Source organism: Lepisosteus platostomus, chromosome 13, assembly GCF_059453375.1.
Source record: "Lepisosteus platostomus isolate fLepPlt1 chromosome 13, fLepPlt1.hap1, whole genome shotgun sequence".
In the NCBI taxonomy this organism is placed as follows: Eukaryota; Metazoa; Chordata; class Actinopteri; order Semionotiformes; family Lepisosteidae; genus Lepisosteus; species Lepisosteus platostomus.
This window is the reverse complement of record NC_142623.1, coordinates 24,422,000-24,443,009: the sequence shown is the minus strand read 5'-3', so window position 1 is coordinate 24,443,009 and position 21,010 is coordinate 24,422,000. Positions and strand designations below refer to the sequence as shown.

The following is a 21,010-nucleotide window of genomic DNA, read 5'->3' as shown; positions in this document are numbered from 1 at the left end:
CCATTAAAGTAAAGGTTTATTCCATGCTGAAAATGTTTGTACCAGACTTTTTTGAGGCCTGTTTAATTGTGTCTGAAGTCTGATGTTGTAAATTTTATTGTTAAAAAGATCCATGAAAATGTCATTACTAAAGTTAGCTGGTACTGTTGGTATTGTAAGTGGCAAGTAGAGCTCATATTTTAGATTTTGTGTAGTTGCTAGCGTTGAACTGTGTGTTGGATGCACATGAATTGAAGGAATGGGCAAATATAGCTGATGCGGATCCACAGAGCCAGCATATTAAGATGTTTATAATTAGAGGCAATTTGTTTAAATAACTAGGTATGGATACTGATGTGCAAGAGAGGTGGAAAGGCTGTTTCCTTAAGCCAGCACTATAAAATGTTTTATTATCAGTGAGATGCTGCCATTTCATAGTGGGTTTCTAACACTGTGTATAGTTCCATCCACACAGTGCCTTTACTTCCATCCATTTCTAATCTCTTTATCCAGTACAGAGGATTTGGAGCCTATCCCAGTAAGCGACGGACACAAGGCAGAATACACCCTGGACATAGCGCCAGTCCATCACAGGACAGACAGACACAAACACACACACACCAGGGCCAGTTTAAATCTAACCTCAGAACCTTTCTTTTCAGAAGACTTAGTGTCTGTATTTGCTTCATTTTCTTATTTTGGTAGCACCTCTAACTGCTTGTCTTTCTTATATGCATTTACTTTGTAATCTGTGGTCCTTTTATCTGTTTTTACATCTACTGTATTGCTTTGAGATGCTACCTTTAATGGTGATATATCAAATAAAGTTTTTTATTATTGTTATAGGGAAACATGATCAGATTTTCCCTGGTTCAGAAAAAAAGATCTAAAGTATACTAGTTTGTCACTCTTCTCATTCCCTTTGCTAAATTACTTTTCATACTAATCTGATCAATCTAACTGCCAGTTTTCTGTGCTTTCTCTATCCTGCTAGATTTGCAATTATTCTGAAACTTTTCATCTTGAAATAACTAATTTCTAAATACCTTTTTCACTGTTAACATCTTGCAGCAACTCTGCGACAAAATATACACTCTGACAGTTCATCCTGCTACCAACATTAAATAAAACAAATCTTAAGATTTCTATATTTATGTCTTTATTTAGTGGTTTCATTAGTGACAAAGGCTAAACTTTCTTGGGAAATGTCTTTTATGTGTTGCGGAAAAAACTGACTTGCTTTAACAAAATATGTTTACAAATCCTTTCACCTGGCATTTTCGTAGTTAGAAATTATGGAACGCTCTGTTAAAAGCAAGGGAGTTTTTATGTCCGTTGCAGTTCTTTTGCAACATGAATATAATTATATCGTTATTAATTTCTTGAGATACGCGATTCCATATTATATTCCCTTTTAATCAAATTCTAAAAGTATGCTTGTTGACTCCGGTATCACGTTAGTTAAAGACTTCGAAGCTTACAATGTTTAGGGAGAAATGGAATACCGGTGTGTATTTTTTTCTTTAAAGTACCGAGACCAGCCATATACTGTATGTTTAAGTTCCAAAATTAATATCGTTTATGGACTTCACATGCATTGCAGTATGCTCCTATTCTTTTTATGCTCAGGCACTAAGATCTCCCTTCTGCTTTGTGTAAGGATGGTATCAAAAGCAATCTTAAGTGGTGAGAAAGCTGTGCTCAATGTATTTAAGGGACTCAAAAGTAAAAGGAGATGCTTCATATTGCTTGACTAATTTTAAAAACTAAGTTATAAATGCAAACGCTCCCTCGGTGCGCTGCTCTGGTGCGCCGGCTCTTACACAGTGCCTGTCTGCCGTAAGCGTTACAATATACATACCCAACACTGCTTGTACCCATCTGTCATGCAAATAAAACACCTTGAATTGAATTGAATTGAGGGGAGAGGGGGGGAATACTAAAGCCAATACTGGCTCAATACCCTCAATGGGCTTTGACGTGCTAATGCGTTGGTTTAACAGTCCGGGTGTGGCAGGCTTCCAATGTCAACTCGACTCGATTGGAAGACAATGAACGTATTTTGTGATATTTAGAAATATAAATTTGTTTGGTGCGAGTGAGGTTTTATTTAATCTCTGACCAAGGGAAACGTTTCATTTTTTCAAAGAAATGTTTGTTAAAAAATAAAGTCATAGTTCCATGGGATTCAATCACAGACCATGTGACATGGGAGTCAGGAAACTAACACACAGCGCCACCGGATTTAATAACGCAATAAAAACGCTATAAAATAATGTGACTAGGCACAGAAAAAGTTTACAGCACAGTACAATAATAAATGCTGACCATGACTTTAGAAGCATAAATTACCTTACACTCAATTTAAACACAAGCTGTCTTTCTGTGAACCTCTAAGCTGGTTCATACAGAAAATGTAGAAATGCATTAGCCTGATTATGATTAAAAAACACATAATTAAACACGCGTTTGCGATTTAAATCAGAACACGATTTAAATCAATATAAATGTTTATATTGTAACGCATACTGTCCAGCCTCCATTTCTCTATAAAAATTTACTCTGTTGCACACACACACAATAGAAGCAGGAACCACTGTCAGAAGGGAAGATATGTTCAAAATATCGCAAATATCGATCATGTTGCGATATTTTGAAATATAAAAGTAAATTGATTGTCCATAATATCGCTATTCTATTTTTTCGAAGAAATGTTTGTTAAAAGAAAAGTCCAGCACCAGCTGGATTCGAACACACAACCTGCCAGTTGGTAGTCATGCACCTAGACCAGTAGGCTACAAGACAACTCACATGAAGAGGGAGGCGAAACAGCCCTACACAGCCCTGTCGCAGTATATGGATATAATCATACCGTTATTAAATTCTTTAGATACGCGATTCCATATTATATTCCCTTTTAATCAAATTCTAAAAGTATGCTTGTTGACTCCGGTATCACGTTAGTTAAAGACTTCGAAACTTAAAATGTTTAGGGAGAAATGGAATACTGGTGTGTATTTTTTTCTTTAAAGTACCAAGACCAGCTATATACTGTATGTTTACGTTCCAAAATTAATATCGTTTATGACCTTCAGATGCGTTATGCTCCTCTTCTTTTTATGCTCAGCTACTAAAATTTCCCTTTAGTGGTAAAATTCCATATAAATATTCAAAACTAAGCGGACTGAAATGTGCACAGTAAAGACATTAAATGATTAAAACTTTTCACTACCAACCAATGCACCACGAGTGCCCCTGTCGGTCATTTTGGCCAGCCAATCACTTGCCCTGCGGTGCCCTACGGTGCCCTGCGGGTTGGTTACTGTACCGCGGGTTTTTACTGCTCATTTTGAATGGCTGCATCTGTAATCACAACAGATGTCAGTGCTACCGGCCTATAGTAATTGTTAACTGAGGGACAGGGCTTTTTGGGTATTTATACAATTATTGCTTTTTTCCACAGCGCTGGAACAGAGTGAGGGTCAATTGACTTCTGAAAGATAGGAAACCATGCTGGTGTTAATTCCTCTGGACATTTTTTTATAAGAGAGGTAGTGATGCCACCGGGGCCTGTTGCCTTTTTTGCACATATGTGCCTGAAAGATTATGTGGTCATCTGCGGACTTCTTACAAGCCTACCAGCACTACTGTCAGCTGTAATAGTATCTAATAAACTGTCACATGCACCAGAGACGTCCCTATGTCTCAAACCTCCGATAGAAGTCATTCAGCTCGTTTGCTTTAGCCAGCTCATCCACTGTTTGGAAGTTCTTCTTTGAAGAATTCATTTTTGGGACTGTTTTCATTGTTTGCCACAACCTCCTGGAGTTCATTGTTTCAAAGTCACTCTCCATTGTCTCCTTGTCTTGATTCCTTGCATTCCTGAGTTTTAGTTTAAGCTCTTTTTGCAGTAATTAAAGTTGCACTTGATCCTGGTTTTTAAAAGCGAGTCTTTTGCGGTTGATGCAGTCTATCACATCCTTTGTGATATATGGTTTATTATTTGGGTACACTGTAATGTTTTTCTTGGGTATCACTCTGTCCGCACAGAAATTAATGTAGTCTGTAACAGTTTCTGTTGCCTCATTAACCTCCAGGCTATGAAATATCTCCCAGTCTGTGCAAAGAAAACACCCTTTCAGCATCTCAATACTATCATCAGTCCATACATTTACAGTCTTAGTAACAGGTTTGCTGCTCTTCAGAGCTGTCCAGTAAGTGAGGATGAGGTGAACAGTATTGGGATCAGAGTTAGAAAGAGGTGGTTTGGCTTTGGCGGAATAGGCTTGTTTTATATTACCGTAGCATTTGTCTAGAACTCTGTTCCCTCTCGTCCCACATTTGACACACTGTTCAAACCCAGGCAATGCCATCTCAAGTTTACAGTGGTTAAAATCACCCAAAATAAACATGGGAGCTTCTGAAGTCTAATGGAGATGCTCATGTACACAATCGGCTACCTGGGAGGTACCTGAGGTTGTGCTGTGCATTTTGAATGGCTGCATCTGTACTTAAAATAAACACGACTGGCTACAGAAATTATATTTATTGTTTTATAATTTGTATTTCTGGCATGGCTTCTGTTTAAACAATTGTGGAAACATCATCTACAGTGATTAAAAAGTACTAAGTGCCAGCAGCCATATCACCCTGCAACTCACAAGTGGCAACCCACTGAAGCTAAGCAGGTGTGAGCCTGGTCAGTACCCGGATGGGAGACCTCCTGGGAAAAATCAAGGTTGCTGCTGGAGGAGGTGTTAGTGCGGACAGCAGGGGGCACTCACCCTGCGGTCTGCGTGGGTCCTAATGCCCCAATATAGTGAAGGGGACACTATACTGTAAACAGGTGCTGTCCTTCGGATAAGATGTAAAACCGAGGTCCTGACTCTCTGTGGTCATTAAAAATCCCAGGCCATTTCTCGAAAAGAGTAGGGGTGTAACCCTGGCCCTTACTAATCATGGCCTCCTAATAATCCCCATCTATGAATTGGCTTCGTTACTGTGCTCTCCTCCCCACTGATAGCTGATGTGTGGTGAGTGTTCTGGTGCACTATGGCTGCCGTTGCATCATCCAGGTGGATGCTGCACATTGGTGGTGGTGGAGGGGAGTCCCCATCACCTGTTAAGTGCTTTGAGTGTCCAGAAAAGCACTATATAAGTGTAAGCTATTATTATTACTTAACTGTTAAATATTCTTAAAACTCACATTCTCCCTATACTGTATATATACTGTATATACCAATGGAAAAAAGGAATGCAACATTTTCTGGAATGAGAATATTATAGTTATAGGTTATGTACTTTCACAAAAAGTTGTCTATTAGTTTTAAGCCCTCTGACCAGCAATACAGCTTGTGCAGTGAGGCATTGCAGCTTGCTAATCACACGAAAGCTTGTTAGGTGCACTTTTACCCAATGAGGTTCAGGTGGTACTGCCTGATCAGGTCACCTATAAAAAGGCCTTTATTCAAAGCTTAGGTCACTGCAAGAAAAAGGCCACACTTAGTCAGTTTTCTGTGCATTTAATAACGCCTCGAATGTCACCAGAAGCAAGGGAGAGGGCCAACGGCATGCAGCAGACAGGCATGTCATGTGCCAGTGTTTCCAGACACTATGGAGTAAGCTGCTCCACTGTGTCCCAGACTGCAGAGAAGGTTTCAGTGCACCGGCAGGACAGATGACTGTCCAAGATCTGGTCGCCTTCAAGTGACCACACCAGAGCAGGACCAACACATCAGACTGGTCCATTTGAGATATCGTTTCAGATCTGCCACCCGTACTGCTGCTGAAACTGCTGGCAGACACAATGCCCACATCAGTGACAGGACATTGAGGGTCCATGTTGCTGGCTTTAGAACAAGGCGAACTGTCAGAGGCCCTCTGCTCACACCTCCTAGATATCACACCCGACTGGCTTGGGCCAGACAGAGGCTACAATTGACTCATTAGCACTGGCATCAGGTCTTCTTCACGGGTGAGTCACTCTTCAGCCTCTTCCATGCAGATAGGAGGGCCAGAGTGTGGAGGAGAAGGTGCTGTGTTTCTTTTTTTCATCTGTATATATATATTTACCTTTTTTGTGGTCAGAAGTATCAGTAAAGGTGGGAGCAGGAGAAAGAAAGAGAGGCCAATCCAGAGGTGTGAAGTCAGAATAGGTGTAGAGAGGTGTGAAATGAAACCTTCAATGAATAGAGAGAATTTAGAAGAAAAGTAGTCTGTCGTAAAGAGAAGGGGAAGGTGTGATCCTAGCTGCAGGATAATTTTGGTTTCAGTAGTCTTTCTGGTGTATGAGTTCGGAAACCCGTCTTTGAGAACACAGATGGAAAGATTAGAATGGTCATGGCCATCAGAAGTGAAATGAGAAACAATGCGCTTGGATAGATCTTTAATCTTCACAGCCCTAACATGTTCTCTGAAGCGGTCTCCGAGTCTCCTTCCTGTTTCCCCAATTTAGATGGCTGGGCATTTACTGAGGGGCCTTGAATGAGTTTGGTGTTAGATATGTACTTGCAGGTGATACAGCAGTCTGTTGCAAGGGAAAGTGTCTGGAGTGGATGGTTGCTGAGGGCACTCAAGGGAGCTGTGAACAAAAACGTTACGCAGATAAGGTGGTCGGCGATATGAGATGATGGGGTGGTCAGAAAAGAGGGCCCCAGTGGAGGGATCATACTGTAGGATGGAAAAGTTGTCATTAATAGTCCTGGGGATAGGAAGTGTGTTAGGGTGGTAGGGAAGCACCAAAGGAATGTGGTTGTTACGGCGGGAGTTCCTGATTGTTCCTGTTTTTGGCTCGGGCAAGGGCCCTGTCAATAACACTGCTGGGGCATCCTCTGTTGATGAAAACATTTTGAGGGCTTGGTTCTCGAAGTCGATGTCGTCGCTGCATGATTGTTGTAGCCGAAGGAACTGTGAAAAAGGGAGAGAGTTTTTAGTGTGTTTGGGGTGAAATGAGCTATACAGGAGATGGCTGTGTGAATCCGTGGGTTTGTAATAAACTGAAGTGGAGAGTCGGGGGTAGCTGATGGTGAAGTTAATGTCTAGAAACGGAAGAGTAGTGGAAGATATGTTAACCGTATATTTGAGGGACGGGTCGAAGTCGGTAAAATGGTGCAGGAAGCACTCAAGCTGATCGTTGGAGCATGTGGCAGCACCGATGCAGTCATCAATATATCGCTTGTAGAGGTCAGGGACATAGCCAGTGTAGGAAGCGAAGAAGCGTTCTTCTACCCAGCCGACAAATATTGCCATAGCTGGGTCCCATTCTGGTGCCCGTGGCAACTCCACTCACATGTTGGTAAAAATAATTATTGAAAGAGAATGTGTTCAGTGTGAGGACCAATTCTGCAAGGGGTACCAGGGTGTAGATGAGTGGGTCAAGCACTGTCCATTTGTCCAGCGTGTTCTTGAGGGCTGTAAGGCCGTCATTATGGGGAATGATGGTGTAAAGAGATGTGATTTCCATGGTAAAAATATAGCATTCGGTGCCCTGAAATTGGAAATGATTAAAAGGTGGAGCGCGTGGTTGGTGTCTTTGATATATGAGGGAAGACCTTCAACCAGCGGTCTCATGAGGTTTTCGAGAAAGGCTGAGATGTAAGTAGTTGGACAGTTACATGCTGATATGAAGGGGCGTCCAGGGGTGTTTGGTTTGTGGATTTTGGGGAGGAGGTAAAATTGAGATACCTGCGGATGTTCAATGATGAGCCGGTTCGCCTTCTGGGAGAGCTCATTGCTGCTGATAAGAAGGGAAATGGTGGATACCACTTCCTTTTGATAGTCATTGGTAGGTTCCTGTTGGAGAGGGAGGTAGGCAGAAGTGTCAGTTAGTTGTCTAGAGGCTTCAAAGATATATAGATCCTTACGTCATACCACAACAGCGCCTTCTTTGTCCGCTGGTTTGATGGCGATATCATCCCTGTTGCGGAGAGACTGGAGGGCCTGATTTTCTCCTTGGGTAAGGTTGGACCTGTGTTAACTGGGTATAGAGAGTGCCTTGGGAGCTTGATTGGTGCATTGGTTAATGAAATAATCAACTGGTGGAAAACGGCCAGAGGGGGGATTCCAACAGCTCTGTTTGGGATTAATGTTGTTAATGACATCAATAACCGGGTTGTTATCAGCTGCCTGTGAAGAAGAATCGTCAGCAAAATGTGCTCTGAGACAGATCCTGCGGTAAAAGCGGTTAAGGTCGACATTGGTCTGGGGGATGTCCAGCTTCCTGGGAACTGGTACAAAACTGAGGCCTTTGCTGAGGAGGGATCGCTCATCCTGTGAAAGGGAAAGGTCAGAAGGTATAGTGACAACAAGGTTAGGATTTGTGAAGTTGTTAGGGGTGTTGATGGTTTTCTTCTGTAGAAGATGACTAAGTTTTTTGTCCTTCTCTGTAGTGAGAAACTGGTAGAGTTTAGAGTTGAAAGATCTAATGAGGTTAGTTATGAAGGGAAGATGATGTGGAGCTGTCAGCCTTAGAAATTCCTTAGCCTCTTTGATGTTGTTGTTTGAAAGGATACTCTGTTTTTTGAGGGAGAAAATGGTAGAGAGCATTAGTTTCTTGGAAAATTGTTTTAGAAGTTTCTGAGTGTTACTCTGGGTTGTATCAGAGTCAAAAGAAAAGGTATTAAATTTCAGGCGAAATCCTTTAGGGATGATATTATGTAGACGACACCTGTAAAGGAATAGAAGGTGGTTAGAAAGCCTGGTCTTGGAACAGATAGCTGTGAAGTCTGATGTTTGAGTTCGGAAAACCGTCTTTGAGAACACAGACGGAGAGATTGGAGTGGTTGTGGCCGTCAGAAGTGAAATGAGAAACAATGGGCTTGGAGAGATCTTTAATCTTCACAGCCCTGACCTGTTCTCTGAAGCGGTCTCCAAGTCTCCTTCCTGTTTCTCCAATGTAGATGGCTGGGCATTTACTGCAAGAGATACAGTAAATAAGGTTGCTGGAGGTACAAGATGCCATCTGGGTGATCTGGAATTGTCCTGAGGGGCCTTGAATGAGTGTGGTATTGGATGTATACTTGCAGGTGATACAGCGAGCCCTGTTGCAAGGGAAAGTGCCCGGTGTGGATGGTTGCTGAGGGCGGTCAAGGGAGCTGTGAACAAGAAGGTTGTCAGCTACTCAACTGAACTTCTATCCTTCTACTCTTCTATCCCTCTTAACCAGCTCATGGATACAGCATTTCATTGCCGACAACACCCCGTATGCTGTTCTGTTCGTGCATTGATAAATATACCTCGGTTGATTGATTGATTAGAATGTTCAGTGATGGAGGTGGAAGTATAATTTTCCTTTTCTTTAAGTAAATTTGGTAAAATTTGAGGTAACATACATGAATGTTAGGAGTTCTGAAATACAGGATTTCCCGCTCACAGGCACGGATATCAGGAAGGTGATATCCAGCAATTAGAATGGGAGAGGAAAAAAGGCTCAACACCCTATCGTTGATATCGGAGTGGACAACCCAAGGAAAGCCAGGCACGAGACCCGCTCACAGACATGGATGACCGGAGTGATATCCAGCGATGAGGACAGGAGGTCTAGCTCAGCATTCAATCACGATGCAGGCAAGACAACCCAAGGAAAGCCGGGCAGCAGCCTGCTCACAGACACAGGAGTAAAAAAAAGCATCCCGTGATATGAATAGAAGAGCTGAGAGAAAAAAAAGCCCAGAGAAAAAAAAAAACTTCGGAAAAACAAAAAGCGCTGCTCGCGGGGTCAGTAGGTGGTTCAGCTTTCTGTCACGAATGTCGGAGAGGTCAAACCTTGGAGAGGGGGGAGAGCAGAAAAAGACCCATATGCGTAGCGGCGGAACAGGGAAAAAGCCCGGGCTCAACAGTTCAGGAGACAAATAGAAACCAATGCCCTCAGGCTGTGGACGTGGGGCGACCTGGATGCTAGGCGGCTTTCAGGACATCCGAATGTCAAAGCTGAGTGAAGTGACACAGAAAAATATAGCCCCAAGGAGAGAGAGACACCAGAAGGAGAGCAAACCACAGGAAACTAGGGACAGGACAGAGTGGGAGCGCCCTCTGGCTGCAGAGGGAATGAGAGGTGGTATATTACTGTCTCACCAAGATTCTTGGTTAAGTGACTGTCAGTGTGGATTTTATAGTACATTACTTTTCACAATTTACTCTGGTTATTTCCCAACTTTCTCCAAAATATATGCAGATCAGGTTTAATTAGCTACTGTTAATTGTTTAGATGGGGCAGATTTTATACTCTAATTCTAATTCCAATGCTCATTGGACAGAATGGTCTCCTTTTTGTGACCGTTCAGATGATGGTCTGATGTAAACCTGATGGAGAATGAAGACTAATGCTGAGAAATAAACAATGAAACAACTTTTATTAATTTGTGTCACATAAAATAAATAGCACTAAATTGGTATTTTAATGCAGGAAGTTGCTCAATCTAACTTTTTTAAACACAAAGCTCAAAAGGGTTTAAACTTTGAATTACTCATTCATTTAAAAAGGATACAATGGGAAACAGATAACTTTTTCAGTTTTTAAAACCATGAATTATTATGATATACTAAAGCCTTTTTTTAAGAAAATGCATTTGTTTGCTGATATTTACTTTTTAAGGCTGAAACAATTACTCTTTTGGTTAGAGTATGGTATTGGAAACAGATTTAATTTTACTGTTCACATAAAAACTACTCCTTTTTCACTTTTCACTCTGCAGGGGGTCACGGCCTTCAAATCCTCAAAGACCAGAAGAGGTGAAGGGGGATTCAAAAAAAGATGCAAAGACATTTTTGGTTTGGTTCCGTAAAGTCACTAATCTTAAATGTTTATTGTTTATTGTTTATTGGCTTTTGTGTGAAAACAAAAGGGCATTGACCACTGAGAATTGGTTTTGTTCCCTTTTGTTTATATTATTATTTTTATCCAGTGAACTGTTGTGGTGAAAGGTTTCACAGACTGCTTTAATTTTGCATTTTTAAACTAACTGCACAGTGAAACATGTAGGAGCCTGTAGGAATATTCTCTAAACCAGCTCTGCTATCATCTTATTATTTTTGTTAACTGAGGGCAGCTTAAATTTTCAGTTGTGCAATTTTCTATTTCCTTTCAGAATGCATTGCATCTTCTGATCTATGGTAGCCTGTTTCTTTAGATATGTCTCCCACAACCACAGCTTCCTTTTTGTCACTACCAAGAGCAGTGCACATCGTTAACAACTAACTGCAATGCCTGAGGGCTCAATGCACCTGTGCACTAGGCACTTTTTGCATGGACTCCCATGTTTTTGTTACCTCGGTTAAAGACACCTTTCCCGCTTGTGGGTGGATTTTTAGAATAGGGAGATAGGCTTCCATATATTTTGTGGCATCTGGGTTTGCAGAGAAACTGCAAGTTGTATTGCATTAATTAAGGAGGCAACTTATCTTTTTATGGCCTGTGTGGCATTTCTTAAGAGTTCAATACTGAGCAATCTATGCTTTTCTGTGTGATTAGGGTGTTAACTTGTTTGCTGTTGTCTGTAGCATAGTGTTTTTCTTGTCATTGTTTATAAGCATTTGTTTAGCCAAGGGTCCCTGGACTATTACTCTTTTCACCAAAGCTGTGCCAGAAAACAAGGAATGCCTCTTCTTATAACAACCACTTTGGTAGATTCTGTAGAAATCATGTTGGGAGTTGTATATTTTACCTTATTTATTTTACTTAACCGCTCACCCATTTTCTGGTTTTCACCATTTTTATAACCCTCCATTTGTAACAAAATCTTTGTGAACTCTAAGTGGAATTTACCCAGTGCAATGGGGTTAACTCCTGCAAACAATGTCATCTGGTACATAATGAAAAGGTAGTTATGACATCCGTTTAACATCTTTTCTTAGTAAGATCTGATAAAATAATATGCAGCATGATATATAGTAGATATATTTAGATGGTTAATGTAATTAATTAATCACTTACACTATATAGCCTTTTTTGGGACACTCCACTCGAAGCACTTTAAAGGTAATGGGGACTCCCCTCCACTACCACCAATGTGCAGCATCCACCTGGATGATGCGACAGTAGCCAGAGTGCTCACCACACATCAGCTATTAGTGGGAAGGAGAACAGAATAATGAAGCCAATTAATAGATGGGGATTATTTAGAGGCCATGATTAGTAACGGCCAATGGGAAACGCTAATCTGTGCCACCTTATAAAGAAGAAAAAATATTATTGTTAGCATGTGCATTTTTAACAAAATATTTTTTACAAGTTATTACAAATGGGGCGTTATGAAAATGATGAATAACAGGAATTGAACAAGTGGCTTCGTCAATAATTATAATTATATTTCACCACAGTTATGGTGAAAAGAGCAATAATTTAGGCATACTTGGTTAAACAAATATGTATTAACAGTGACAATGACATACACTATACTACACAAACATAAATATACAACACATAAGTTGCTCTATGTACAAGTTTACAGTCAAGATTTTTCCGAGACCCACATCTAGACCATACAGAAAAACCCAGAATGCTACCATGTGTTTGACTTTTAAAGCATGCCTACAGAAAGCATAATAATTCCTTACACTTATATAGTGCATTTCTGGACACTCCATAGGGACTTCCAACCACCATTAACAGTGTGCAGCACTGTCACACAATGGCCTGAGCAAGGCCAAAGTAGGTCCGTTTTATCTCAGACTGGCTCCCCCACAAAAGCACCCAAGCAAAACAAGTGCAGTCTATTTACAGTGCTCCCAGTCCCCCACACCAGAAAACAAACTCCCCCCCCCAAAAAAAGAAACAAAACAAATTATTCAAATAAAGGTAAATCCTCCCTATCTACCTGTTCTCTCTCTCTCTCTCCTCCACCAAACAAACAGTGAGTAACATCACTCCAAAGTACTCACTCATACCTGTGTTTAAGTATATGAAATATAGTAATAGCAGTTACTAGTCAAGCCCTGAGTGTGCATCCTCAGGAACTTATCTAGCAACAGCTCAATGGAAGGTGTATGAATGTTGTATTTTCCGTACCATCTGAACTTATTGACAGGCTCCTCTGTCACAAGCACCCACCTGGATGATGGGACAGTAGCCATAGCATGCCAGTACGCTCAACACACATCAGCTATCGGTGTGAAGGAGAACAGAGTGATGAAGCCAATTCATAGATGGGAATTATTAGAAAGCTTACATACTGCAAATGATAAGCTGCCTTCTAAACTAAATGGAATACAACCTACTATTAAATCTCTCTCTCTGCAAACCCAGATGCCACTAAATAAATGGGAGCCTATCTACCCATTCTAAAAACGCAACCAGAAACAGGACAGAACATTTCATCACTCAGGAAATCCAAGTTCCATAAAAACACAGGATAGCATGGTTTAAATATTTAGCTTCCATCAGGTTTTTTCGGAGGATCGTTTTTTAGGAAGAAGAGATTCTTGCATGGCACAAGTTTCAAGTTCCTTCTCTTTGTCTTTTCTCTTTGTGGTCTTTCCTCTTCTTTCCTTGTTGTATCCTATGTCTATCCTAAATTTTTTAAACTCTTAATCAATTACCCAAAACTTAAAGACGAAGGAGTTGGTGATAAACTTCAGGAGGAAGAGGGTCCAACCTAACTGTCTGCATCCATGGGAGTGTCGTGGAGATAGTGGACTCATACAAATACCTGGGCGTTCACATTGATGATAGAATGGAATGAAGTAAGAACACTGAGGCCATCTACATGCATGGCCAGAGCCGACGTCTTGAGGAGACTCAGGTCCTTCAATGTGTGTAGTAAGATGCTACATATGTTCTAGCAGCGAGTGCCATTTTCTATGTGGTGTTGTGCTGGGGCACTGGGATTAGAACAGGGGATGCTAACAGGCTGAACAAGCTCATCAAAAAAGCAAGTTCTGTCATTGGGTCTGATCTGGGCTCCTTGGAGGTAGTGGGTGAGAGGAGAATGGTGTCCAAATTAATGTCCATTATGGACAACGTCTCCGATCCCCTCTATAACATGCTTATGAGAATGAAGAGTACATTCAGCAATAGGCTGATCCAACCACAATGAGACAGAGAGCACTATAGAAGATCATTCTTGCCTTCTGCCATAAGACTCTACACCTCCTCCACTATGTGCCTGGGCAGGGACAACATTGACCTGTTTTTGGACTAAACATGAATTCTCTGTTTACACCTGGTTTTCCTGTTTACAATTGATTTTTTTGCAATATATGCTAGGGATTTGTGCAATATATTTATAATGTGCAATACATCTTTTGTGTACTGTACATTCTGGTTTGTTTTGTGTATTCTGTAATGTGAGCATATTCTGTATGCTCCATTTTTCTTTAGTTTTTCTGTAATGTGTGCCATAGGTCAAGCTCAGTACAATTTAACCACACTTTCCTGGTGAGGCTGCTGCAGTGCTATGAATAACCGTCAACTTCTTCAAGTCTCTTGAGCTCCCTGTCAGGCATCCCTGTCAGAACTGCTTGTTGTAACTCCATATTTCAGAGAATGTTCTGTTCTAATCTGTTTCCTAAAGTTTTGCCTAAAGCTCTGTCTAGCAAAAAAGAAGTAATCAGCTCTGTAACTTGTTTTGATCATGGTATATAAACCAGGGAAAGTAACTCTGAACTGCACTGTCCTTTTGCACTGGTGCTGTTCCTGTATGAATACATACAGATGAAGCCATTCAAAGTGCGTGGCACAAACACGTACCGCAGGCATTTCCCTATGTCATAAATAATCATTTAATGTCTTTACTGTGCATGTTTTAGTTTTGAATATTTATATAGAATTTTACCACTGAAGGGAAATTTTAGTAGCTGAGCATAAAAAAACAGGATGATAACGCATGTGAAGGTCATAAACGATATTAATTTTGGAACATAAACATATTATGTAAACTGTATATTGCTGGTGTCGGTACTTTAAAGAAAAAATACACAGCAGTATTCCATTTCTCCCTAAAGATTTTAAGCATCAAATTCTTACATGTGGTTATTTCGGAAAGTTTTTACGTGCTCCTTGCTCCCTCTGACCATGTTACTGTACAGGATGTTTATACAGTATACAGTACTCTGTGAGAAAAGTGGTAGTTTTGAGCTTTTCTGCTAATACACTCGATACCGGAGTAAACAAGCATACTTGTAGAATTTGATTAATAGGGAATATAATATGGAATCATGTATCTAAAGAAATTAATAACGATATAATTATATTCATGTACTGCAACACAAACAATAGTATATACTGTACACATACAGTGTCTATTGATATGTGTAGGGCTGTTTCACCACTCAGCATGCGACCGTGCAAGTGGTGTGATGGTTTAAGTGCATGACTTATAAGTGAGAGGTTGGCTGTTCAAATCCAGCTAGCGCCATGAATCTTCTTTTAACAAACATTTCTTTGAAAAAATAAAATAGCAATATTATCGACAATTAATTGACTTTTTATATTTCTAAATATCACAATATGTTCAAATCTAAGTCATTTTTTAATAACAACGAATAGTCACCGTCTTTCCCTCTGAATCGCTCCAGTAGCAGGAACCTGTAACGTGTGGGGATCCCTTTAGATCTCCCTTCAGATTTAAAAGGTTATTAATAATATCTTCGGTGTCGCATCTTCCCAGTTTAGCTGATATTTTGCTGTCTACGCATGCTTACACAGCTCCCTGGGTAAACTATCATACTTGACTGAGAAAGCTTTAGAGAACTTAACATTTTTATTATCAACAAATTGTAAATACGACGTTTACATTGGCGTTATTAATTTTTCACTTGAGTGTATGGAGGAGTGTCAGCTGTCAATGAGAGCATTACGCCTGACATTAGAGGTGCTTGCCTGCACGGTGACATCACCGCATTTCCCTCTGAATAGCTACTAAATAGGCAGTGAAAACATTTGTCTTTCAGTGGGGGGAAGTGGGACTGTCTTTGATTGGAAGCCATGCGTATTCTACTCTGAGAATGCCCGTTGTCTTTTCACTGATAAACTTGTGTTAACAAAAACTATAGGATGCTTAAGAATGCTTAAGAGTTGTTAAACTGGTTTTTATTTATTTTTCGGCACAGCCAGCTGCCTGTCGAGTGGTCACCGCGCAGGCAAGCACCTCTAATGTCTGGCATAAGCGTTGAATATATTTAGATCTTTGAATTAATATCATTATTGATTTCTTCAGCATCACAACATTGTCCAATAATACTCTTTTTGTGTCTAATTTTTTATTAAGCAGGATTTGAGCTACAGACCATAAAAACCACACTTTTTGCCCACGCTTGAATATTCTTCTGTCCATATCTTTGGAAGGGAAACACAGAAAGCCTTCAAATCAAATGCATTTTAAAGACCACGACTTGTGAAAATGTTCACAGCCTCCACATAAAACTATCAGTGAGCTAATTCTCATTTTTTAAACCTCCATTACGTAATTACACACTAACTGGAACCTGGGGGGACCACTGTGTACACAGGTTCACAACGCAAGAAATACTGCCCCCCCCCCCTTTTTTTTTGCTTACAGTAGTACTTCTCGCGTTAAGAAAAGTTAGGTGTTAGCATAAACTATTAGTAAGAGGCTCTGGTGAAATTTATCTGTGAACTGAAGAGTTCAAGTGTAAAGTGTCAAGAGAGTGTGGTGTTACTTTTTGTCAATGAAAAAGCATGTGTGTGTGTTTCTCTGCTGGCGCGCACACATGATGTGCCAGCTGTACTGAAAAATAAAGCGCCGTTTTTCATTTTTTTGAAGTGATGTTTCAATCATTTTAAACTGTATTACAGCATCTTACACATCAAACAAAAAATGTTTATTTATTGGTATATTTTATTAAAGCATGATTGCTCAGTCTGACAGTATAAAGCAAGTATGTTTTTTAATGTTTGTAATCTCTATTCTTGCAAGTACAAACACAACATTAACTGGAATGCTACAGAGCCCTAAACAGACAATACACACAAGCCGAATATACAGTAGCTGTGTCAGTCTTCTGTGTAAATAAATCACGGACATCATGATTTGAACATCATTGGCTGCTGTTTTTAAAAATCTGTTGAGTAAAGAATAAGAATTTTCATATTTGTACGCTCTAAGTTTCACTTTGTTTTTTTTCAGTTCACAAATTTCTCTGTGAACTGAAGAGTTGAAGTGTAAAGTGTCTCCTCCTTTTAACAGGAAGAGATGTGGTGCTTTAAACAAGAGAGTGTGGTGTTACTTTTTGTCAATGAAAAAGTGTGTGTGTGTGTTTTTTTTTACTCCCTGGTGGAAACGGGCTTCCATAAGAATCAAGTAATAGGTTTATTCCATGCTGAAAAAAAAACAAAGAAAACACATTCCATAAGAATCAGTATACTGTAGCTTCTGGGAAATACATTTTTCCTGCATTAAAGTTTAACCTGTCCAGAGCGCCCTACATTATAAACTCCAAGCGTCTCACCCTCAGACGTGAAGAAGGACTCACAGCCGAAATGTAGCAGTATTGTATTGCAGTAAATGTTTATATCATTATATCTATTTTTTATTTCTTTTTTAAAAATTAAAAAAATCGTTTGCCCAGCCTAAGAGCGGGGGTCTGCTCTCATTGACAGCTGACACTCCTCCATACACTCAAGTGAAAAATTAATAACGCCAATGTAAACATCGTATTTACAATTTGTTGATAATAAAAATGTTAAGTTCTCTAAAGCTTTCTCAGTCAAGTATGATCGTTTACCCAGGGAGCGGTGTAAGCTGTGTAATACGGTATTATACTGCGACAAGCGCAGCGTGTTTTAACGTGGTATAACCTGCCTGTTTTATATGGCTGCATCTGTAATAAAGCACACCACTCTCATTTAAACTAGGACCCGAGTTTGGAACTCTTATTTCAACAATATATATATACGACACAACTGCTTTGCCCTCAAGGATGGAAAGAATATTCTTTAGACATAAGCTGTTTGTGTACTACAGTTTACATCAAAGCTGCAAAACATGTGGAGATCCTGGATGACAGTTAATTACAAACTCTACTAAAGCTAGTTTTTCATTTGATTTTAATTATCAATCTAAAAAAATCTCCTTTTTTATTTCAATATGAGGTAGAAAATCAACAACCATTAGAAATAATAACATTTGTAATGTTCAGTAGTCGTTAGAAAACCTATGCTTTAAGAGTCCATGAAACAGAAACAAGTCCATGACATCTAAAATCAAATTAAATAAATTAAATAATCTTTTAAGTTTGGTAATTTCTAGGACAAATTGAATAAATATTTTAAAACATGTTTTAGAAGCTGAAATATAATCACCGATGATTCTGCATCTGTCTCTGCTCTTTGATTGCTCACTCAAATTACTGCAAACAAGAGTATACATATTGCTCTGTTTATTATAAAATAATGGTAATGTGTTTTTGTTACATAGTTTAAGAGATTAATTGAAACATGGATATTATAACATCTGAGTAATTTATTTTCTTGTTAAATCATGCATACAAATATAAGTGGCTTTAGCGATAATTTGATTGTGTTTTTGTACATGTTTGACTTATACAATTCGTAATAAGAAGGCTTGAATGTTTTTAACTTTACTGTACAGATGCAGCCATTCAAAACGAGCGGGCGATACCGCATTATTTTGCGGTGCGCTTTACACAGTCTACCGAGAGTTACCGTAAATTCTCCTATAATACCGCAAATAAAATAATAGTATCCGAAATTTCCGCAAGGTGGAGCTAATAAAGCCCAACCTCTCATGTTTGAGCTGTCCCCATCAAAGTCTTTAACGAAGATATTACTAATAGTATTAATAATGAATGACCTTGGACAAGCTGTAAACTCAAAGTATTGCCCTGGTCCACATTCTTTTTTTCATTGACCGTCTTTGTAAAATTAACACCACAGCATTTCGCAATCACGCATTTGTTTCCAATCATGCAAAGTACGGTAATTTTTTAAGAATCGATTCACCATGCCTTTCACATGCTCATAAAAGAGATTGATTTAGGAACATAAACATATTACCGTATGCAAACTGTACTGTATACAGTATGTATATGTATATTTAATGTCTTTACTGTGCCCGTTTAAGTATTGAATATTTATATGGAATTTTACCACTGAAGGGAAATCTTAGTACCTGAGCATAAACAGAATAGGAGCATACTGTAACGGGTGTGAAGGCCATAAACGATATTAATTTTGGAACTTAAACATACAGTATATGGCTGGTCTCGGTACTTTAAAGAAAACATACACACCAGTATTCCATTTCTCCCTAAACATTTTAAGCATCGAAGTCTTTAACAAACGTGATACCGGAGTCAACAAGCATACTTTTAGAATTTGGGAATATAATATGGAATCGCGTATCTAAAGAAATTAATAGCGATATAATTATATTCATGTTGCAAAAAAACTGCAACAGACATAAAAACTCCCTTGCTTTTAACAGAGCGTTTCATAATTGCCAACTACGAAATTTATTTAAACTGTGACACTTATCATTCAACCAGAGCTTGAAATATCACAAGGATCCTCTAGAGCACAGCAGACTGTATTAAAAGTATACTAGTGACAAACTAGTATACTTTAGATCTTTTTTTCTGAACCGGGGAAAATCTGATCATGTTTCTCTATAACAATAATAAAAACATTATTTTACATATCACCTTTATGTGATATCACCTTAAGGACAGCACATACAAGGGTTAATTGCACAATGGACCACGCAAAGAAATTTAAAATAGTCTTCTTTAGGTGTGAGGGCAGGAGTGGATCGCAGAAGGCATAATCAGCAAATTAGGAAACCAAAGAACAGGACAGGTGAGACGTTTATCCAGAAAGCGAGTGATCAGAAAAAGGAACAGCTGTTACGCCCAGGTTTTACACTCTCTCTCTGCTGAATGAATAAAAGCATTTTATTAAAAATGCGTTTGCGTTTGTCTGGGTATTTACTTTGTAATCTGTGGTTTACATCTTCTGTATTGCTTTGAGATGCCACTTTTAAAGGTGATATGTAAAATAAAGTTTTTTATTATTGTTATAGAGAAACATGATCAGATTTTCCCTGGTTCAGAAAAAAGACGATTAAAATCTGTAATCTTTCCACTTGTATGTCATCGGAAAATACAAGAAGTTTCTGCTTTGTGTAAGGATGGTATCAAAAAGTAACCTAAGTGGTGAGAAAGCTGTGCTCCTCAAAGCGCTTTACAGGATAAAAACAATAACAACAATAGTGTTAGGCTGGGCAAATGATTTTTTTATAGAAATACAAAATGAGATATAATGATGTGTTCCGGCTTAGACATTAACGAGTACAACCCCCCTCTCTGCGGGAGTGCTGGCTGTGACGAATTAAACCAGTTTCACAGGTATTTTCAAAGTAGAAGGGGGCGAGATTTCCAGCGAAAGACACCTCCCCCCTCCAAAACCAAGGAAGTACAGTACTTACTAGTTAAGAAAGCTAGGCTCCTCAATGAAATCGCTTTAACATGCTAATGCGTTGGTGTAACAGTCCGGGCGTGGCAAGCTTCTAATGTCAACTCGACTACGGCGAAAGGAACCCTTCTTTCATTGGAAGACAATGAACATATTCTAGCCCTAAATGAATTAATAGCAAACATGGTTTACATAAAATACATTTTTCCAAGAAAGTTTATAATAATACGATCTATAGTTGAAATCTGAGCCTAAATAAAAAGAAAAAGCATTTTCAGAGAGCAATTACACTGTGTTTATGTAGAACAAGTGATTAGGTTTATGAGCAATCTACTTATTCGTTTAAAATGCTATATAAAATAAAGTTTATTATTAATTTGCTGGACAGAGCGGTGAACATTATTATGCATAAGACAAAGATAACGATCCTGATCAGTTTAGAAATCTATGTACGCTATGCCCGCAGTGTAAAAGAAAATGCCTGATGAACAGTTTCCAAGTGCTTGTACAATCGATGGAAATGTTCAAATCAATGTGCAAAAGAAATAAAATAATCATTTATTTCTTTATCATATTGGCTAGCTAATGTCCTCTCTTTGCTAGTTAGTGGCTGTGTTTCTGCATTGGGTAGCAACGGGTGACTGT

General features: G+C 39.2%; 1 pseudogene; it reads right to left on the bottom strand.

Moving 5' to 3' along the window:
• Positions 1-6,550: 6,550 nt before the first annotated feature.
• Positions 6,551-9,774, bottom strand: LOC148650220 (uncharacterized; annotated as a pseudogene).
• Positions 9,775-21,010: the final 11,236 nt, after the last annotated feature.